The sequence below is a fragment of the Gigantopelta aegis genome, chromosome 7 (genome assembly GCF_016097555.1).
Source record: "Gigantopelta aegis isolate Gae_Host chromosome 7, Gae_host_genome, whole genome shotgun sequence".
Classification (NCBI taxonomy): Eukaryota; Metazoa; Mollusca; class Gastropoda; order Neomphalida; family Peltospiridae; genus Gigantopelta; species Gigantopelta aegis.
The window spans coordinates 17,521,158-17,538,733 of record NC_054705.1 but is presented as its reverse complement, the minus strand read 5'-3'; the positions used below and the strand labels follow the sequence as shown (position 1 = coordinate 17,538,733).

Sequence of the window (17,576 nt, the reverse complement as noted above, 5' to 3'; positions counted from 1 at the left end):
AATAAGACTGTGAAAATGAGTCTTGGTTGTTATTTTGTTTTTGTGTTGTTATTATATAAAGATACTCTTTAAAACTCTAAAATTCTTAAGTTGTAGTGAATAATAAAAATTAGCATAACAGTTTGTTTAAAAGTGTGTGAAATACAGGTAACAATCGAAAGGCGTATGAGTCCGGTGTTTAGAACGTCGCCATGAGGGTCTGCTGAAATTGGCTGCTAGCGTAATTGGCTGCTAGGAATTGACTGCTAGAATCCGCTCGGTTTTTGTAATGCAACAATAGCCGTACCATACTATTTTTAGCCCAGAGGGAGCCCGGCAAAAGTGTCCCACTTTCAAAATAGTGGGTTTATTTTTAACTTAGAAAAGCCAGTGTAGTGAAACCAATTCGGAGTGCGGCGTCTTATATGCACCAAACGTAATGGGATTTTCTGTTCTAAATGCTTAAATAATATAAATATTCCAGACAATGCACGTTTAAATAAAATATTTCTTTCTTTCTGATTGGTACCAACTATATCAAACACTCCTAATTTTGTCAATGTTAATTTAAGTTATTTTGCGGTAGAAACATTTATAAACGTCAATATTAAGAGAAACGCAGATTAAACATTTCATTTTGATAGTGCTTTTCATAAGACTACATTTATGTACCAATTATTAAATGGTTTCAACAAAGCATTATTATCGTAAATTAACGCACCATTGAATGTATGTAAAAAAAAACCCGCAATCTCGAGCCGAAAGAGTACCAATTTATGTAGCGCAACAACGGACCATACAGTGCTAATGATGGTCGATAGAGGAAACGGAAACGGCAGAGAGTAAGAAAATATTGACACATTTCCACAGATTGCCATCATGAAGTCAACTGTCAATCGTCAAACCAGGGCGGCGCCTAGAGGGGGTGTAAAGGGCGGGGGAAGAGAGTTACACCCTGGAAAAATATGAAAAGCGTTTTTTTGTTTTTTTTTGTTTGTTTGTGGCTTTTGTTGTTGTTGTTTGTTTGTATGCTCATTTGGTTGTTTTTTGGTTGGTTTTATTGGTTGTTTGTTTATTATTATTGTGTTGTAGTTTTTGTCTTTTATTCGTGTTTTTTTGTGTGTCCTTTTTTTTTGTATTTGCTTATGTTTTGCTTATGTTTGTTTCTTTGTTTGTTTGTTAAAGTGGCGAAACGTAGCCCAGTGGTAGAGCGCACGCGTGATGCGCGGCCGGTCTAGGATCGATCCACGTCGGTGGGCCCATTGGGCTACTTCTCGTTCTAGCCAATGCACCACGACTGGAATATCAAAGGCCGTGGTATGTGCTATCCTATTTGTGGGATGGTGCATATAAAAGATCCCTTGGTAAAAATATTGATTAATAAATCAATGTGCTCTAGTGGTGTCGTTAAACAAAACTTTATTATTTTTTTGGGTCTACCTGGACATCATTCTCTATTACTCTTCCCATATTCGTTTTGTTCTGTCACCGCCACTTATTTTAAACTAGGTACGACCCTTCAAAATTGTTTCCTGATCTAAATCTAAACTAGGAAAGGAAAACTTGTCTAAAGTCAAATCAACACGTTGTTTAATCAATCGATAGTTACACGCCTGTCGTCTTTGTATGTTTGCTTAGTCTGTCTTCGGTTCGCTTTAATCACTTCTGTTGTCTTTCGCCTGCAGGGAATTTCGTCAACAGCATTTGTAATATAATTATATAGATTTAAAGATACTTTCTGACTAACAGAGCCTTGTTAACGACTGAAATTACACATTAAAATGCATTTTATTTATAATTCAGAATATCAGTGTATCTAGGCCCGTAGGAACGATACCGAGAGAGAGAGAGAGAGAGAGAGAGAGAGAGAGAGAGAGAGAGAGAGAGAGAGAGAGAGAGAGAGAGAGAGAGAGAGAGTGTGTGTGTGTGTGTGTGTGTGTGTGTGTGTGTGTGTGTGTGTTGGCACACCGGCCTCGGTGGTGTCATGATTAAGCCATCAGACATAAGGCTGGTAGGTACTGGGTTCGCAGCGCGGTACCGGCTCCCGCCCAGAGCGAGTTTTAACGACTCAATGGGTAGGTGTAAGACCTCTACACCCAGTTCTCTCTGAGTAACCACTAACCAACTAACGACTAACCCACTGTCCTGGACAGACAGACCAGCTAGCGGAGGGTGTTCCCAGAACAGCGTGCTTGGATATAACCACGAAAATAAAGTGTGGGGGGGGGGGGGAGCAATCTCGGGTGGAGGGGATACATCTCTAGTGGGAGTGGGCACAATCCAGATTTTATTTATATACAGTAGGACAAAAAAAAAAAAACAACAAACAAACACCGTACATTTTCCTCCTCGAGTTGGCGGGGGGAGGGGGGGGGGCAGACACCCGATCTAGCCCCCTGGCCCCCTTCTTGGTTTCTACGGACCTGGTATGTGTATCCAGTGTGCTCCTGAATCGTTCTAATGTCAGTAAAAGCTGAAACGTCTATCTATTATCTTTTTTTTCGTCTTTTGTCGTCTTTTTTTCGTACATACGAAATTATCTGGAGGTAAAATCCTGTGTGGACAACTACAAAGTTTAGGGATATAAAAAAAAAAAACATTATATTTTCAGATATTGATATTTTAAAGAAGAAAAATATATAATGTGTATTTTGTGTTTTTAGGAAGGAAGGGAATGCTTTATTTAACGACGCACTCAACTCATTTTATTTACGGTTATATGACGTCGGACATAGGGTTAAGAACCACACAGCTATTGAGAGAGGAAACCCGCTGTCGCCACTTCATGAGCTACTCTTTTCGATTAGGCTAAAAATGGATTTTACGTGCACATTCAGAGCAAGCTGTTGTAGCGCACGTCTATACTGGACACAGGGACCGGCCTTCTTTTTTTTCTTTTTTTTTTTCGATTAGCAACAAGAGATGTTTTATATACAGCATCCCACAGACAAGATAACACATACCACGGCCTTTGATATATCAGTCGTTGTGCACTGGCTGGAGCGAGAAATAGCCCAACGGGCCCATCGACGGGGATCGATCCCACACCGACCACGGATCAAGCGAACACTTTACCACAGGGCTACGGCCCGCCCCCATTGTGTTTTTACGTCTTACATCAAACTCAAGAGTTTCTTTAAGATAACCTTCACCAAGTAGCAGTTTAGTCCACCCGACCTTTCTTCTGTGAATAATTATCTCGAATTCGGCAAGCTGATTGGATGAATGAAAGGTCTCATGGACTTTTTTATTTTTTATTTAAATACAATACAACAGATCACAACTTTTATTTTCAAGTGCTTGGGTAGATAGACGGAATCACCTCGGTGGAGATTTTCATCGTCCGTAGCAGTGCCCAACGGCTGGTGTATCGAAAGCCGTGGTATGTTATGCCCTGTCTGTGGCAAAATGCATATATAATGGCTTATTTTAGAGTGAAAATGTAGCAGGTTTCTCCTGATGACTACATGTCAGTATTACCAAATGTGAGACAGTCAATAGCCGATGATTAATTGATCACTTTTGTTTTGTTTTGTTTAACGACACCACTGGAGCACATTGATTACTTAATCATCGGCTATTGGATGTCAACCATTTGGTAATTCTGTCTCGTAGTCATCAGAGGAAACCCACTACATTTTTTTTTTAATGCAGCAAGGGATCTTTTATATGCACTTTCCCACAGACAGAAAAGCACATTCTACGGCCTTTGTCCAGTTGTGGTGCACTGGTTGGAACGAGAAAAAATCCCAATCAGTTGAATGGATCCATCAAGGTGGTTCGATCCTGCGACGCAAGCATCTCAAGCGAGCACTTAACCGACTGAGCTAAATCGCGCCCCGATTAATTTATCAATGTGCTCTAATGGTCGTTTACCGGCCTCGGTGGCGTCGTGGTTAGGTCATCGGTCTACAGGTTGGTAGGTACTGGGTTCGGATCCCAGTCGAGGCATGGGATTTTTAATCCAGATACCGACTCCAAACCCTCAGTGAGTGCTCCGCAAGGCTCAATGGGTAGGTGTAAACCACTTGCACCGACCAGTGATCCATAACTGGTTAAAAAAAGGCCATGGTTTGCGCTATCCTGCCTGTGGGAAGCGCAAATAAAAGATCCCTTGCTGCTAATCGGAAATAGTAGCCCATGTAGTGACGACAGCGGGTTTCCTCTCAAAATCTGTGCGGTCCTTAACCATGTCTGACGCCATATAACCGTAAATAAAATGTGTTGAGTGCGTCATTAAATAAAACATTTCTTTCTTTCTTTCTAATGGTCGTTAAATAAATTTTAACTTTAAGTAAAATACTTTTTCTTTTCTCTTGTATACCATATTGAATCTATGCAATCCCTCGTTTTGATTCATTTTGTTGGAATGGATTATCTTTCTAGCGCTGGCAGTAGTTTAATAAGATCTGGGTGGCTTAAAATTTATTTTTATTTAAAAGATTATAAAAGTTTAAGCAGAAGATTGCTACTTAAAAAAAAAAAACTTTAAAGAGAACAGTGGATATTGCAAAAAAAACCCAAAAGAATTGTTTATTTGCATTTTGTTAAAAATTTCATTTCAACTTACTTTTGTGCTTATTTACAATTAAGGTGCAAGCACGCAGTCCTGCGCACACACCTCAGCTATCTCTGCTGTCTGTCCAGCTCTGGGTGGGAGCCGGTCCCGGGCTGCGAACCATGTACCTACCAGCTTTATGTCTGATGGCTTAACCTCGACAACGTCCGAAGCTTAATTCACAAAGGTCTCTTAGGCTCTGTTAGACAACAAAACAAAATTGCGAGAGTTTAGTGAATTAGGCTCCTTGTTTATTTTCGATTGACCTATATCCTACTGCCCGAATACTTATTTTTAAAATATATATTCATTAAAGCCACGAAACTTAAGAGTACAGTATTCTTAATGCATATCTAAAAAAGAAAAAAAAATCACTAACAAAACGCGAAAAAGGGCTTAAAATTATAATACGGAGCTAGGATTGCAATTTACCTATATATATTTTTTCTTTATATACACGCTAATATAGATAATTATAGCATTTCGCTCAAAGACACCGTTAATGAGTTGGTAATTCGTTATGTTGCATTGCGGTACTTCACAACAAAGAACATACTTACGAGTCCGTGCACTTATTGAATGCTTCTTAGACCGACTTGGCTCGACTTAGATGTACAGTGGTATAACCATAGGTTTTTGATATAATAGGTACTGAGTGCGCATCACCCCACCGGATTCCTATCAAAACCAGCAAACAGTTCAGCAAAGAGATGAAGAGTTAATAAAACACACACACACACAAAAAAAGCACCGAACAAGCTCACTTCTCTATAACTGAAAGTTAATAATTAACAATATAGTATCTCCTGTCCTGAGAAGACCGTCAGGATAACCGATTTTAGTGTCCAGAATAGCATGCTTGAACCTTATTTGGATTATAAGCACGGATATAAACGAGACTGAATGACTGCCTGACTTGCCATCTTGCAGACCAGATGATAAGTATCGAAATGCCATAAAATCGATGATCGCCTAGCTTTAATTTGTCAACATCAATATGGAGGGAAAAAAAGCGTGTGTTTTGCTTCGCCCACTTCTGATAATGAACAAGTCTATCAAATGGCTGCTAGGAAGCAGACACATGGTAATTTTGACACAGCCTATGGGAGAGAAGAGAAGAAACCCTCGCCTCAAGGATGTCTACTCAATTCAATAAGTAGTGAGGGGTCTTTTATGTGTGTTTCCCCCAAGATAGGACAAAAAATATTACCTTTGATGTATTTGATGAAACCATGAATGGGGAGGAAGTGAGGGAGGGAGGGGGAGAGAGAGAGAGATAGAGATAGAGAGAGAGAGAGAGAGAGAGAGAGAGAGAGAGAGAGAGAGAGAGAGAGAGAGAGAGAGAGAGAGAGCAGGAAAAAAAGACGGAGCGATAAAAAGTATAGTGGGATGAAAAGAGAAAGAGGAATGGAGTGAAAAAGAGTGTAGAGACGAGAGAGAAACGGAGGGAGAGAGGAGATAAGAGAGAGAGAGAGAGAGAGAGAGAGAGAGAGAGAGAGAGAGAGAGAGAGAGAGAGAGAGAGAGAGAGAGAGAGAGAGAGAGAGAGAGAGAGAGAGAGAGATTGATAGAGAGAGAGAGAGAGAGATTGATAGAGAGGGGGTGGGGGGTCGATGGTCTTGTGAATATCTATTAATGTGAGTTGATCATGCAGCCTGTCGGATATCAGTTGTGGGTGTGAATTGATCATAAAGATACCGTCACCTAGTTTCTCAATCACAATGACAAGTATCAGATAGAAGCAAATTAATTTGTATTTACTGATATATTATTCACCACCTAATTTCCTGCCCAAGATATATATTATTGAGTAATTTTAATTTGTATTATGTTATAGCAAGAAAAAAGAAATGTTTTATTTAACGACACAACACAATCGTTATTTTAATTACAGCTATATGGCGTGGGACTTATGGCTATGTTCCACAAAAATATTGCGAGAGGAAACCCGCTACCGTTACTCCATGGGCTCTAAGTTTCGATTAGCAGCAAGTGATCTTTTATACACACTATCCCACAGACAGAACAGTATGTACCACGGTTTTTGTTAGACCATCTGTGGAGCACTGCTGGCTGGAACGAGAAATCGTCCAATGGGTCTACCGAGGGGATCGATCCTAGACCGATCGCGCATGAAGCGAACGCTTTACCACTGGACGTGACTTCGATAAGAGTGTTTCTTCTCCCCGTCTCTCTTTCTCTCTCTCTCTCTCTCTCTCTCTCTCTCTCTCTCCTCTGTCTGTCTGTCTGTCTCTCTCTCTCCTCTGTATGTCTGACTGTCTCTCTCTGTCTGTCTCTCTCTGTCTGTCTGTCTCTCTCTCTGTCTGTCTGTCTGTCTGTCTGTCTCTCTCTCTCTCTCTCTCTCTCTCTCTCTCTCTCTCTCTCTCTCTTTCTCTCTATCTGTCTCTCTCTCCCTCTGTCTGTCTGTCTGTCTGTCTCCCCCACCTCCCTCTCTCTCTCTCTCTCTCTCTCTCTCTCTCTCTCTCTCTCTCTCTCTCTCTCTCTCTCTCTCCCTCCCCCTCTCAAACACCATATATACATAGTTTAAATGTGCTCAGGTGTTGTTAACCAAAATTTCTCTTTATTTCAGTATCCTGTCATAGACAGATTATTAAATCTTAGAATGCATATTATTTGTTAACAATTCAGGAGCCATTTTAGGTCTGCCGATGTTCAGAGAGTATCGCCAAACATTTCGTCAACATTCGTAGAATTTATTCTGCTACTTCGTGAACACACGGATAGTTTTGTAGTAAAACACATCGTTAATATTAATTTTAGATGATGATGATGATAATGATAACTAGTTTAATGTGCCCATATACCACTAGAGTTTCGAACACGTCCATCCCGAGTCCGACCTCCGATAAGATCGGTGGCCTGACTCGGGATGAGGGGGGGGGGGGGGGGGGGGGAGGGGGGTAGTGTTGAAAATGGGCAGAATTTAGAAAATAGCAATTAGTAAAAAATGTTAATAGATTATATACAAAAATTAAAAGAGGTACAAGCCAAAAATAAAAAGAATTGACAACTCGGCCGAATATTTATATAATTTGGAGCATTTTAGGACAGTCCAAAAATAAATAAGAGAAAGAAGAGACTATTTAATATTATTTAATAATATTTTTTAAAAAGAAGTAATTTTGACATAAAATTTTGAACGAAGGTCTAAATGTTTAAAGTCTGATCTATATGTCCACGTTAGTGGCCTCGTTAAGGCCGTTAGGGTGTGGAGGTTGGCCTACGGCGAACTGATGAGCGGAGAACCAGCGAAGGCGGGGATGAAGTGCTTCCGTCTCTGGTCGGCGAGGATAGTGATGACACTCCGGTAGTCGTTGCCGAAAAAGGGCCTTGACGATCCTGTGGATGGTGTGGCTATCCATCTCTCTAACCAGGACCTTCTCGACGCTGAGTTAGTACCAACCCCGTCTTGCCGGCTGTAGACTTGATGGTGTGTAGCTCGTAAGCGCTTCCATCAGGCAGTTGTTGTAGCTCTGGTTCCACTAGTCCGCCCATCAGTGTTGTCGGATCCGAGGTGTCCCCCTGCACGAACTTCAGAAAGCCGGACCTGATTTTCCAGATCTGAACTTTCCAGACGGCTTCCGAGTCGGAGGGGGACGATGCTTGTGAAGGTGGAGGCCTTGCCTTTTCAGGCTGGTCGCTCGGCTGAGCGACGGCCTTCCTCTTCGCAACGGTTCCTGCCCGGACCGCCGCCTTCCGAACTGGCAAGACTGGTGACAGTGGCCAGTTACGTGTAGGCCGTGACGTAGAGGGAGATGGAGTTCCGTCTGCGGGTGTCTCGCACATCGGCGCGTTGAGAGCATCCCTCGGTGTTGACGGCGGGTCCAGATGAGCTGGTCCTTTCGTCTTGGGTCGAGTCGGGGGCGGCGACGCAAAAGGGACCACCGCTGGCGGTTGAGCCGCCAGTTTTGTTCCCCCTGATCCGCCCCTGGCACACGTTTCCTCTTCCTCCGTCCTCTTCCCTTCTTCTTCTGCGAGTCCGCGTTGCCGTACACTAAAGTCACGGTTGGCCGTGACCCGGTGTACGAAACGCGAAACTCCAGCAGCTTAATTTTAGAGATTATAACCACACACTTTGTTAACATTCGGATAATAGAGCCATTTAATAGCAATCTAATTAAAATTAGCTCCACTATTACATGTGGATCTAAAGACAGCCAGTTGGAGCTCATGTCCACCAATCAAAACCTTACTTGCAGAATCCTGCCAGTGATTTAAAAATAATTTGAAAACATTCCGAATTATCCTGAGGGTATACGACATGTCTCGTGTGAATTACGAATGCCTTAAAACATGTTTTATTTTATAAAATAAATAATTTGTAATGTAAAACTGAAGACTGATTTAGTTTTTTTAAATTTTATAAATAAATAAATAATGTTTAATGTAAAATTGAAGACTGATAACCCACCCCGTACGTATTGGTATGGTACGCTGTACTGCGGCCACTAAAATAGACTCGCCCGATATTTTTAGAATTTGTATGCTCCCAAATAACGTTATAAACAGCGAAGTGTGATTGGTCAATATTTAAATTATTATTTACAGACGAAATGTTACCTTGACATTGGGGACTACGCAGTGTTGTTAGTTTTAAATCACTGGCGGGATTCTGCAAGTAAGGTTTTGATTGGTGGACATGAGATCCAACTGGCTGTCTTTAGATCCACATGTAATAGTGGAGCTAATTTTAATTAGATTGAATTAATAGGCACTTCTTCGTTAACACTCGGAGAGTGGTGTACAAGCGCTTCGTTAATATTCGGAGAGTGTAACCAAATACTTCGTTAACATTCGGAGAATATAGCTAACTAGGCACTACTCAGTTCGGAGAATATAATTATAAACAAAGTATCTACTTCGTTAGCACTCCGAGTGTGGTTTTGTCAAGCTCGTTGTTAATATTCGGAGAGTAACTGCCTGCCACTCGGAGAGTGTTTGTAACTGGCATTATTAATATCCATGATGGGTTTGAATACGGCCTGTTTCTCTTTAACACAAAAACAGTTGTAGTAACAGAATCGTTTCATTTCCATTTCTTCTCCCGCATATTGTAAGTCTTCACATACCATGGAAGGCTTCATAGAGATATTAAATGGTGTTCATTGACACTACGTTTGAAAATATGTGGAGGGAGGTTTTCCTTTGTTTTCCCGTATAGACGAGATTTCAGCAATGGGATTTGATTTGCCAATGGAAATAATAAGGTTCTGACATGCAGAACTGACATGAAACACGCGCTTCATTTCAGCCAATAATTGCAAGGCTAGGCCCGTAGGAACAATATCTGGACTGGCGTGGGGGGGGGGGGGGGGGGGGGGGAGAGATAATAATATCTAGTGAAGAGGGCACAGTCAGATTTTTGTCTTTAAGTATATAAAATAGAACACAAAAAACCACCCCCGCACCCGTATATTTTCGTCCTTATGTGTGTGTGTGTGGGAGGGGGGATGGGTGTGGGGGGGGGGGGTAGGGTGGGAGGTAATCACAGGCCTTCTCACTAACGTCTCACTACACAGATCACTTCCGGGTGAGAGTTCATTCATCACTATAGTTCCTAATATTGTGACACAAGTTATGGTTCACATATTCACTTCTAGGAAATGGTGCAGAATTAAAACAATATGTATGTTTAGTGGTAAGCCTTCTGGCTGTATTTTGCACATGCTATTTTGTAATGTTGTGCATTGACCTTTTGGGACATGGATGTATAGCGCAAGAGACAGCCGGAGTGAATCAGTTAATGAACCACCTGTTCGGACCGGTACTACAGCCAGATGTGGTGATATAGCAAAAACCTGAGAAGGAAATGCTCTCAATTATGGAGTGAAAATAAATGCTTATATAATGTATGTTCGCAATGGTATATGTGGTTAGTGTCAACGAGAACCCGTTCTATTGGCAATCTTCATTTGAAGTTGGGCAATTTAACGTGGGTTTCAATGCCAGATGACAGATGACATCTGTGTAGTGAGACCTAACCCCATCCTGTTCCTACGGGCTTGAAAACAAGTTGTGTGACGTCAAACGATTATCATGATTATTATTTGATATGATATGTGTAACAAATATTGTGCTTCGATTTTTTATTTTTTATTTATTTTTTAAATCAGACATATTAAATGACGCATATTTTTAGATACAGTTGTTTTGTCTCACATTCGCCAAGGCTCGCTTCCTGTAAACATAAATGAACATTTTGCTTTGGAACTTTCTGTCTCCAGCTGTTTCTTGTGATTGATTATCTTTGAATCTGTCTTCTTACTTCTAGGTGAGGGTTCATTCATCATAGTACCTTGCTTCCAAACTGTGACATATGGTGTGGTTCACATATTCAATTCTAGTAATCTGCGGAAGTGTTAAAATTATTTTTATATTATGGTAAGCCTTAAGGTTGGATTTTGCCACTTTGTTTTTGTAATGTTGTGTATTGACTTTTTGATGTACAGAGGAACAGGCGGCCGGTTTACATCGGTTCCTTGACCACCTGCTGATACTGATACTACAGCCAGATGCGGTAGTATAGCACACGCACACACACGCACACGCACACATACACACACACGCACACACACACACGCACGCACACGCACACGCACACGCACAAAACAAGCACCCACACACACGTACCCACACAACACACACACCGACACACAAAACACACACAACACACACACGAAATCACACAACACACACACGCACACACACGCACTCAGACACATACACACACACATACACACACACACACACACACACCTGATATGTAAATGTTCTCAATTTTGGAGTAAACATAAATGCTTATGTAATATATGTTCGTAATGGAATATGAATGGTGATCTTGAGAATAATAAAGTTCTGTTCTGTTCTGTTCTGTTCTGTTCTGTTCTGTCAACCGTTATGAGAACCCATTCTGTTAGTAATCTTCATTCGAAGTTGGGCAATTTCACATGGATTTCAATGGGGGGTGGGGGGGGGGACGTAGTTCAGTATTAAAGCGCTTGCTTAATGCGCGGTCTGTCTTGGATCGATCCCTGGTGGTGGACCCATTGGGCTATTTCTCGTTCCAGTCAGTGCACCACGACTGGTATATCAAAGGTCGTGGTATGTGCTATCCTGTCTGTGGGATGGTGCATATAAAATATCCCTTGCTATTAATGAAAAAAATGTCGCAGGGTTTCCTCTCTAAGGACCGGCCTCAGTGGCGTCGTGGTTAGGCCATCGGTCTACAGGTTGGTAGGTACTGGGTTCAGATCCCAGTCGAGGCATGGGATTTTTTATCCAGATACCGACTACAAACCCTGTGTGAGTGCTCCGCAAGGCTCAATGGGTAGGTGTAAACCACTTGCACCGACCAGTGATCCATAACTGGTTCAACAAAGGCCATGGTTTGTGCTATCCTGCCTTTGGGAAGCGCAAATAAAAGATCCCTTGCTCCTAATCGGAAAGAGTAGCCCATGTAGTGGCGACAGCGGGTTTCCTCTCAAAACTCTGTGTTGGCCTTAACCATATGTCTGACGCCATATAACCGTAAATAAAATGTGTTGAGTGCGTCGTTAAATAAAACATTTCTTTCTTTCTGTGTAGTGAGACCTCAGAAACTATGAAACACGTATATATGTACATTTTTATTTACTACTTTTCCTGCCATAATCAGGGCCCCGTTCCTCCAAGCGATCTTAGTGCTACGATCACCTTAAGTACATAAGGTGATCTTAGGGCTAAAATCGCTTCGTGAAACGGGGTCCAGATCAAGAGAAATGTATCATTCTAATCATATCCGCGAAGACATCCAGCAACCTTGTCCCCAAAGACGTTGCTGGTACTAAACTACAAGATGACTTAGCTGATAAGTTTGTTAATATCAGACGAACCCGCAGTGATAATACCATACACGCAATTCACTGGAAATCAAATATCGCAATGACAAGGGTGGTATTTGAGGTCACGTCCATTACTGGTAGTCGTAAGGTTTTATTATGTCAAAGATAACTGGTTTCGTGGTCCATTATTAAGGCCACTATGTCGGGTTACTGATTCGGGCAATCAGGAATATTGGGTTCCATTCCACAGTGTACACAGAGTTTTGTGATTTGTGCCTCTAATCTCAATGAGACAAAGGCAGTAACGTAATTCGCGAATTCCCTCCGAAGTCATTTAATCGTTCGTTCGTGAAAGACTAATTATAGCATTGTTAAAATGTTCACAGTAAATCGATATTCGCTCTCGCCCTACCCATCCTCTTCATTTTGTTTGGTTTTCTAGTACATTTAGAGTCTGTATATATATACTAACGTACCTGGAGCTTTAAATTAATAAATCAATGAAAGAATGAACGAAAGAACGAACGAACGAACGAACGAACTAGCTAGTGCACCACGACTTGTATATCAAAGGCCGTGGCACGTGCTATCCTGTATATGGGATTCATTGCTACTAGTGGAAAAAATGTAGCGAGTTTCCTCTGTGAATGAATGAATGAATGAATGAATGTTTAACGACACCTCATCACGAAAAATACATCGGCTATTGGGTGTCAAACAATAGTAAAGTCAAAACATGATTTACTCTGTATGACAAAATTACCAAATGTTTGACATCCAACAGTCGATGATTAATACACCAATGTGCTCTAGTGGTGTCATTAAACAGGTTCGATTAGAACGCATCTAGACTGTCGCATTACAATGATAAATTTAATCAGTCTGGACGAGAAACTAATAACTGAGGAGTGCCTTCGGCGTACCATTCGTTTAGGATGGAAAAAGAAGAATTTTTTTTATTTAACGACGCACTCGACACATTTTATTTATGGTTATATGACGTCAGACATATGGTTAAGGACCACACAGATATTGAGAGAGGAAACCCGCTGTCGCCACTTCATTGGCTATTCTTTTCGATTAGCAGCAAGGGATGTTTTATATGCACCATTCCACAGACAGGATAGTACATACCACGGCCTTTGCTACATCAGTTGTGGAGCACTGGCTGGAACGAGAAATAGCCCAATGGGTCCTCCGACGGGGATCGATCCTTGACCGACCGCGCATCAAGCGAACGCTTTACCACTGGGCTACGTCCCGCCTCTGGTTAGGATGGGTGAAGTTGTTTTATTTTGTATTTTCAGTAATCCCTGGGATCCCTGGGATACACTATATTTATAAACTCTGAAAGTCTACAGTGAATTGCAGTATCTTGTGTGGTGTGGTTCTACGCACATTTTAGATGCAATGAAATAAAGTTTATCATATGTTTGACATCTAATAGTCGCTGATTAAACAATGTGCTGGGGTGTTGTTAAACACACATTTCTTTCCTTTCTTATCTTATACTATAGATTGAATGTCACAATTATCATATGTTTGACATCTAATAACCGCTGATTAAACAATGTGCTGGGGTGTTGTTAACCTAACATTCCTTTCCTTTCTAATCTTACACTATAGATTAAATGTCACAGTTATCATATGTTTGACATATAACAGTCGCTGATTAAACCATGTGCTGGGGTGTTGTTAAATACACATTCCTTTCCTTTCTTATCTTACACTATAGATTGAATGTCACATTTATCATATGTTTGACATATAATAGTCGCTGATTAAACAGTGTGCTGGGGTGTTGTTAAACACACATTCCTTTCCTTTCTTCTCTTACACTCTGGATTCAATGTCACATAATTTTATTATATCTTAAGTCAAACAAACAATGGCCGCTGATTAACGATGTGATGAGGTGTTGTTAACCACACATTCCTTTCTTCTTTTCGCTAACACGCTAGACCAAGTGTTACAATTACCAAAATTAGAAACCCAAATAGCTATTAAATGACTAACCAGTATCGTGAGGTATCGTTAAACGGTAATCGTTCCTTTCCAATCAATTGGCAATACTTGATGACGTATTGAATGTCAATTTCAAGAAAATAATCACCAAGCCCCAAAACAGCGCATGCGCCGAGTTTAGATAAACGAACCTTTCCGTTTTGCAATTTTATTACTGGTGATCACGAAAAAATAACTAATTTAATATTAGGAAACGTAATCCTTTTGTGATACGCGGAAAATCTGTCTACGTTTTTTTTTTTAGTGATGTATAGCTTTAAAACGAAAGCTCGTGGGTAAAATCGGATTAATTCTAAATTGATTCCGGTTAAGTCGACGGTAATATTGGTAGATATCAACAGCCAGCGAGAAGAGAAATCAAGGTGAAAAGGTTTTTTTTTGTAATCGAAATTAACTCAATAGATTAATGAAAACAATAAGAATGAAAATAAATGGATGCGTGGACGGATTCGTGAATGAACGAAAAAGAGAGAAATGAATGGATTGAGTGAACAAGTGAATTAACAAACGACTACAGGATGAATGAATGAATGATGGATTGAAATGTGAATGAAGGAATAAGTGTGCAAATAGATGAATGTCGCCACACAGGACACTTTTACTGAAACGCTCCGTCGTCTCTCTCTCTCTCTCTCTCTCTCTCTCTCTCTCTCTCTCTCTCTCTCTCTCTCTCTCTCTCTCTCTCTCTCTCCACCCCCGCTTATCTCTTTGCCTCGCTATCTCATTGTCTCTTCTGTGTCCCTTTCTCCCTCCACTTTGTCTCTGTCGCTCTCTGTTACTCTCTCCCTCTATTTCTCCTTTTCCTCTCTCTTTCTCCATTAACTCTCCCTCTTAACACACGCGCGCGCGCACCCGCCCCCCCCCCCCCCCTCTCTCTCTCTCTCTCTCTCTCTCTCTCTCTCTCTCCATTCCCTCTCCCCATCTCTCTCTCCCTTTCCCAAGTAGCAACATAATCATATAATTAACACCAAACATCAATTCTTTCTTATACATTTTCTTTCCATTTCGTGTCAAACGAAAGACAAATAAACAAACCACTGATGCGAACCTGGACCATTCACAAGTAGATTACACACCGGACATGCAATTAAAGTAGCATTACCGGCGATCGTGTGTTATTTTCTCTACAGACAAAACACATCTCGGAAGCGACCCGACATTTCAAAACAAAAGTGAACTGCGGTTCGGGTTTCCAATCGTTCACAGTTCAAGGGCGATAGTAGAAAAATACGTTTTACATCAAGCCCATTCTAAAGAGTGGCTGCAGATCAGTGCTCATTCCCGAATGTGTATGGGTGGTCCTTTTTTTTTTTTTTTTTGTTCCCTTCATTATTTCTTAATTCATTCATCCATTCGTTCATTCATTCGTTCGTTCGTTCATTCATTCATTCATTCATTCATTCTTTCTTTCTTTCTTTCTTTCATTCATTCAGGGGCGGGACGTAACCCATTGGACTATTTCTCGTTCCAACCAGTGCACCACGACTGGTATATTGAAGCCTGTGGTATGTACTACCCTGTCTGTGGGATGGTGCACATAAAAGATCCCTTGCTGCTTATCGAAAAGTGTAGTCCATGGAGTGGCGACAGCGGGTTTCCTCTCTCAATATCTGTGTGGTCCTTAACCATATGTCCGACGCCATATAACCGTAAATAAAATGTGTTCACTGCGTTGTTAAATAAAACATTTCTTTCTTTTTTCTTTCATTCATTCATTCATTCATTCATTCATTCATTCATTCATTCAATCAATCAACTATCCAACCAACCAACAAATCACGTTCGATCAAACAACATAATGCTGGTAGGTACAGGGTTCGCAGCCTGGTACCGGCTCCCACCCAGAGCGAGTTTTAATGACTCAATGGGTAGGTGTAAGGCCACTACACCCTCGTTTCTCTTACCAACCACTAACAACTAACAACTAACCCACTGTCCTGGTTTGACAGCCCAGATAGCTGAGATGTATGTCCAGGACACCGTGCTTGAACCTTAATTCGATATAAGCACGAAAATAAGTTGAAATGAAATGATCAAAGAATTAGGCCAGCATGCCAGCAATCAACCAATCAATAAATCATTCGATCGATTAATCGATATTTCGACCAATCAGTCAACCAGCCTTCAGTCAATGAATCAATCACTGAATCAACCCATCTACCAATCAACCAATCGATGTACCCAGTTCTCAACCGACCAACCAACCAACCAACCAACCAACCACCCAACGGATGTACCTACCTATCTACCTACCAACCTATTAATATAATTATATTCTTAAAGGGACATTTCTGATTTTGCTGCATTGTTAGATGATTCCGACTAATAAAATAGTTCTACGATTAAACTTGCATATTAAATATATTTTCTTGTTTAGAATACCAGTGTCTGTATACTCAATGTGTTTCTGGTTGTCTTAATATTTATAACAAGCCCACACTGAATTTTGTCTTCAAATATTTTCGTACGTAATAAAAAATATATTTTAGGAAATAAAATGAAATTTAACCTAGTACAACTATTAGAACGATCAGAAACACGTTTAATATACAACCACTAATATTTTATGTAATTACAATCGTTAAAAAGTCTCTCTTAGTTGATAACATCTTAAAAATAGCAGCAAACCCAGGAATGTCCCTTTAAAGGCATATTGTCACAGACCACTGACCTATTTAATGGTCTAACAAAGTATTACCTGAACAAAAATAATTTGATTTGTCCCAAAATGTACTTTATTCAACCATCTTCATAATCACCATACTCCATTTATTAATGACAGTTTATAAAAATAAGTGAATTATGGCAATGGTCCATAATTCAAAAACTAAAATTTCCGAGATGGAAGACATGGATTTTACTCTAACATGGTTCAGTTTAGGTGATGCGATAGCTTGATTTGGTTTCCAATAATTAATGTAATTTTTATTTATTATCTATTTTTAGAGAAATAAGGTGTCCTTAAATCCGTGACAGTATGCCTTTAAACGTTACAGACATTATTGACTTTTACTGCTTACAATGTCTTTGTATTCAGTTTTTAGCTATGCATAATGCTACTATTTCAGGTTGGAATAAATTGTGTAATTGCTTTACATATGGCGACTGACTATGCGCAGGCGATAATGTCTGTTGAAACTATTTTGTAAGCTTAAATTATTAATAACAAGCACAT

General features: G+C 40.5%; 1 long non-coding RNA gene across 1 annotated transcript in view; it reads left to right on the top strand.

Annotated features, from left to right (window-relative positions):
* The window catches only part of LOC121378144, a 20,165-nt gene extending 4,270 nt beyond the window's left edge, over window positions 1-15,895 (top strand). The window contains exons 2-3 of the long non-coding RNA XR_005958669.1: window positions 10,828-10,937; window positions 15,835-15,895. This is a non-coding gene — a long non-coding RNA (uncharacterized LOC121378144). The remainder of the gene's footprint in view (window positions 1-10,827; window positions 10,938-15,834) is intronic.
* The last annotated feature ends 1,681 nt before the right edge of the window (window positions 15,896-17,576 follow it).